The sequence below is a fragment of the Rhipicephalus microplus genome, unplaced genomic scaffold (assembly GCF_043290135.1).
Source record: "Rhipicephalus microplus isolate Deutch F79 unplaced genomic scaffold, USDA_Rmic scaffold_1227, whole genome shotgun sequence".
Lineage (NCBI taxonomy): Eukaryota > Metazoa > Arthropoda > Arachnida > Ixodida > Ixodidae > Rhipicephalus > Rhipicephalus microplus.
This window is the reverse complement of record NW_027465746.1, coordinates 6,914-12,500: the sequence shown is the minus strand read 5'-3', so window position 1 is coordinate 12,500 and position 5,587 is coordinate 6,914. Positions and strand designations below refer to the sequence as shown.

At 58.2% G+C, this 5,587-nt stretch overlaps 2 non-coding genes across 2 annotated transcripts; both read right to left on the bottom strand.

Moving 5' to 3' along the window:
- Positions 1-253: 253 nt before the first annotated feature.
- On the bottom strand, positions 254-406 carry LOC142796154 (5.8S ribosomal RNA). The gene has a single exon (XR_012893584.1). It is a non-coding gene; the product is annotated as a 5.8S ribosomal RNA (ribosomal RNA).
- Positions 407-2,125: 1,719 nt separating this feature from the next.
- On the bottom strand, positions 2,126-3,940 carry LOC142796155 (small subunit ribosomal RNA). Its single transcript, XR_012893585.1, has one exon. It is a non-coding gene; the product is annotated as a small subunit ribosomal RNA (ribosomal RNA).
- Between the last annotated feature and the right edge of the window lie 1,647 nt (positions 3,941-5,587).

Below are 5,587 nucleotides of genomic sequence, written 5' to 3'. Positions count from 1 at the left end.
CACTTTCCCTGCAGGCTTCCTTCCGACTCGAAGTCCTGCGGCGGTCTCAACGAGGTGCCACATCCTCAATGCAGTCGGTCGCCCCCGTTTCGGTTGGGCTCTGGCACGACGGTCGCCACCGTCTCGCCCTTGAGTGGCCGCTGTTGGCGCTCGCTGTGAGGTGTTCAGCGTGCTGTCCGTGTTGCCGACGCGGTCAAAACGAGTCGACGGCTCACGTTCCCTTGTGCGCCGAAGGCTCTCTTGATATGTGATCCGACCCTCAGACAGACGAAGCCAAGGGAAGACCCAAGGCCGCAATGTGCGTTCAAAGAATCAGTGCTCAGTGTGTCCTGCAATTCACACCAAGTCTCGCAGCTGGCTGCGTTCTTCATCGACCCGAGAACCGAGTGATCCACCGCTTAGAGTCGTGAAAAAGTGTTTGTTCAATTCCGTACAGTCAAAACCAAACGTTTCTGGCACTCGGCCAAACAGTGGCCAAGAAGGGCGCTTTTCAGCGCACGCTTGGACTCCAAAACTCTGCCGCGCCTTTTTCGGCTGCCGCAAATCGAGCAAACGGTGTGTTTCGGACGGCGTTTCGCTTTCGCTACTTGCGAGTGCTTTCGTGGTCCACCCCTCTATAAATACTCGGGAGGCGTCGAAGCCGGTTCTCCAAGCCGGACCCGTAGGTATCGTTGTGTGCTCGCTCTCATTGGCCCGCCTAACCAGAAAATGCCTGCGGTACACCCATTTGGATAAGAGTGCACGCAGATGCGGGCCTCGACGGCTACACATTTCCTCGGGCGGCCGCCTCCCGGCCTCCGTGGAGCGCGGGATGCACGGTCCCATCGACAAGCCTCTCCCGTTTTTACCGTGGCGTCGCGGTTCACCACGGCAGGCGGGTCGGTCTCCTCCGCATAAAAAGGGGGACCCCCGCTTTTTGTTCCACGAAATCGCACAAGCTTTTTTCGCATCCACGGTTTGCCACCGCACACCAAAATGCCGATCCGGCTGCCTACTTTAGCCAACAGGTGGAGCCAGGCGCGCCGTACTTGCGCGGCACTTCCCACGTCCACCGAAGTCGGTGCCAAGGACCACTTTCGGCGCCGGAGCCGCGTACGAGCCTACTCGAGGCGGAAGAACGAAGCCAGCAAGGGCCTGGCCGCAAGTGCGTTCAATTGTCGGGACGTCCAAGTCCCTCGTTCTTCCGTGCTTCCTCTTTCGGCAAGTCGTTGCGGCACCTTCCCAAAGCGCGCAGACCCGCTAATCGCGACGAGCGCGACGTGGCCGTGCCGCCTTTCCCTCGGCAGCAAGCAAAACGCCTGGCAACGTCGACGCTCCCCTAACCGCGATCTCGCACCGTGTTTCGTGTGGCGAATTCAAAAGCCGGCCGGCGCTGCTGCAACCATTACGGTCGGTACGCATACGCCGCGGAGGGCGGGACGGTCATCGGAGCGTGCGGTTCCTCCATCGAGTACTGCGCACCTCGGCCGTCGCATCGCCGTGCCATGACCGGCCGCGCGTCAACGCGAACCGGTGCCAGCGAGATCCCTCGCCTGCAAGAACCGACCGGCAGCCTCCGTCACCCGAGGACGCGGAGGCGCTTGCCGCGGACGGCGGGACGGTATGCACTGGTGCACAGCGGACCCGTCACATCGCCAGTTCCTTGACCGACCGCCGACGCTTGTGCCGTTCCTCTCGTACTTGGCAGTCGCCGCGCGATTGTCGGGTCTCGTTCTTGCACGCTCGAACGGTCGGGAGGGCACTCGGCTGGCGTTTCGGGAACGCGCAGCCTCGCCTTCTACCGACGTAACCACGACTCGCCGTTCGCGCTCCGCCGCTCCTGTTTACAGTACTAGGCGGTCCCGCAGCGGTCGGGTCGCGCATTTCGAGCGCTTCGAGCCACGGTGCAGTGGCGGGTCGAAAGCCGACCTATGAGTGCGTTGCGCCGTTTGTACCCGCGTCCGCCACCTGGCCGACCGTCCAAGGTCGCGGTGTTGGCGTCCGCTGGGCGCAACAATTTGTCACGGGGTGCCGCTCCACATTCAGGCAGCCCCGTGGGGAAAAGCCGACCCCGCGTCCAAACGGGGTCAGCGGCAGAAAGTGTCGGGCGCAGACGCAGCTGAGGCGCTCACCCTTCACAATCCGTTAATGATCCTTCCGCAGGTTCACCTACGGAAACCTTGTTACGACTTTTACTTCCTCTAAATGATCAAGTTTGGTCATCTTTCCAACAGACCGGCGCAACCGAAAGGCCGCGCCGGACATCGGTCCGAAGACCTCACTAAATCATTCAATCGGTAGTAGCGACGGGCGGTGTGTACAAAGGGCAGGGACGTAATCAACGCGAGCTTATGACTCGCGCTTACTGGGAATTCCTCGTTCAAGGGGAACAATTGCAAGCCCCTATCCCAATCACGAAAGAAGTTCCACGGGTTACCCAGTCTTTTCAGACAGGGATAAAGACACGCTGCTTCCTTCAGTGTAGCGCGCGTGCGGCCCCGGACATCTAAGGGCATCACAGACCTGTTATTGCTCTGTTTCGTGCGGCTAGGAGCCGCTTGTCCCTCTAAGAAGGTTGTAAGGTGCTGGGAACCCCGCACCTATTTAATAGGCTAGAGTCTCGTTCGTTATCGGAATTAACCAGACAAATCGCTCCACCAACTAAGAACGGCCATGCACCACCATCCACCGAATCAAGAAAGAGCTCTCAATCTGTCAATCCTCCCAGTGTCCGGGCCGGGTAAGTTTTCCCGTGTTGAGTCAAATTAAGCCGCAGGCTCCACTCCTGGTGGTGCCCTTCCGTCAATTCCTTTAAGTTTCAGCTTTGCAACCATACTTCCCCCGGAACCCAAATACTTTGGTTTCCCGGAAGCTGCCCGCCGAGTCATTTGAGTAACTCAGGCGGATCGCTGGTTGGCATCGTTTATGGTCAGAACTAGGGCGGTATCTGATCGCCTTCGAACCTCTGACTTTCGTTCTTGATCAATGAAAACATTCTTGGCAAATGCTTTCGCAGTAGTTCGTCTTGCGACGGTCCAAGAATTTCACCTCTAGCGCCGCAATACGAATGCCCCCGTCCGTCCCTCTTAATCATTACCTCGTATTCCAAAAACCAACAGAACAGAAACGAGGTCTTGTTCTATTATTCCATGCAAGTTTATTCAGGCGACTCGCCTGCGTTGAGCACTCTAATTTTTTCAAAGTAAAAGCACCGGCCATCTCGAGGCACACAATGAAGTGCACCAAGAAAGAACCGGCATGATGTTCAGTCCGAGCCGTCGCATCGGGTAGATGCACTACTCGTCTGGAACTGAGATCCAACTACGAGCTTTTTAACCGCAGCAGCTTTAGTATACGCTATTGGAGCTGGAATTACCGCGGCTGCTGGCACCAGACTTGCCCTCCAATTGATCCTCGTTAAAGGATTTAGAGTGTACTCATTTCAATTACGGGGCCTCAAAAGAGTCCCGTATTGTTATTTTTCGTCACTACCTCCCCGTGCCGGGAGTGGGTAATTTGCGCGCCTGCTGCCTTCCTTGGATGTGGTAGCCGTTTCTCAGGCTCCCTCTCCGGAATCGAACCCTGATTCTCCGTTACCCGTAACAACCATGGTAAGCAAGTAACCTACCATCGAAAGTTGATAAGGCAGACACTTGAAAGAAACGTCGCCGGCTCGTGGCCATGCGATCAGCACAAAGTTATCCAGAGTCACCACACAATACGGGCCGAAACCCGATCGATCTTGGTCTAATAAAAGCACCCGTTACCCAAAGGGCTCCAGGCTCACTGCATGTATTAGCTCTAGAATTGCCACAGTTATCCAAGTAGGAAGAAACGATCTAAGGAACCATAACTGATTTAATGAGCCATTCGCGGTTTCGCCTTATTTCGGCATGTACTTAGACATGCATGGCTTAATCTTTGAGACAAGCATATGATTACTGGCAGGATCAACCAGGTAATCGTTCGACTGCGCGTCCGTCCTCGCCTTCGGCGGGCCGGACGCAGTCTGTGTGCGGCGGAGGCCACCTTCAGGCGCCCCAACACGCTTATTTTGCACTCCGAGATGACGGCGTTCGAGCTCGCTACGGCACAACCTTCCCGAAAGACGAGTGGGAGCCGTGCGGCAAGAAGCACGTTCATGCTCGCTCTTTTTCGTTGCATCGACTCGGTCGCGCCGTGCGGGTTGCCCAAGCCCGCTGCACTGTCGGTGGACCGGCCGGAACTAGCAACGGAGCCGAGACTGCAAAGCCGCCAGACGACGGGTCACGCCCGCGTCTTCGGCGCTTTCGCATCTGAATCGCCCGAGGACGACACGGAACACACCTCGATATCGTGGTAAAACGGCACCGTCCGACAACCAGCCCCTAACGCATCAAGCGGATGAGGCTGCAGACGACTGCCGTGGATTCCCCTGGAGCAGACCCGAGGACACGCTTGACGAGGCCGAAGCCCGCCGCATATCAGACACCCGGTCGCTTTCGCGTACGCCGCTCACGAGAACCCCCACATAATAGCAGCGATAAGTACCCAGACCTCCTTGGGCACTAATACGAGCGTACTCGAGAAAATTTCACCGCGGGTGTGCCCCGAAACGTGTGGCACGTTGAGCGTGCCACAAGTCTACGTCGCTCTCAAACCCGCCGAGGTCGTAGAATTTGCGACCCTACTCACGAAATTCCCACCGAGGATACGGCCGCAAACGTACCGCACCTTGGGTAGGCCACGAGTTTGTGCAACACTACGCTGACGGCACAGCACCGAGGTCGTGCGCGCACGCACGGGAAAATTCCGCCGCGGTTTCTGCCGAAAACGTGAGGCACCACGACTCTCCGCAAGTTCGCGTCGACTGCGAAAGACCGAAGTCGTGAACGACGTGTCCGCTACTCGCCGCCGACACGCTGGACACCAAACGTACAACGACTCGACGGCGTAGTAGAGGCCCACGACGCGGTTTTCCTTAACGACGTCTCGGCGTGGCACCGACAGGTTAGAACGGCCGACCAACGTTCCCTGTCCGCCGTTCGGCTCAGTCGAAGGGCTCGGCGACTTCGGCAACGCTGCGAAGCCGCACGGTGACGCACGCCATGTCCCCATTTTTTTTTTTTTTCTTTCTGCGTCTGCCGGGGTGCCCCTATAATAGCAGCGATAAGCACCCAGACCGCCGTGGGTCGCTCGCCCCGGCTGACGTGGTTTTTCGTACTCCTGCGGCGGTCGCCGTCAAGCACGTCCAAATACGCTACTTTCGTGGGCGCATTCACGCTCTTTCGCTTCGCCGGAGTGCCAGCACTCACTCTGCCAAAAACGGCGAACATCCGAGCGGCGGTTCCCACTTTTGCGTCGGCGTCGCAAACCCCGCCCCGGCAGACGAGGTTTGCCGTACTCGTGCGACGGTGGCCGGCGGGCACGTCGAAAGACGCCGATATCGTGCGCGAATTGGCGCACCTTGGCTTCACCGGAGTGCCGCCACTGACTCCTCCAAAAACGGCGAAGATCCGAGCGGCGCTTCCCACTTTCGCATCGGCGTCCCGAACTCCGCCCCGGCTGACGCGGTTTACCGTACTCGTGCGACGGTCGCCGGCGAGCACGTGGAAAGACGCCGATATCG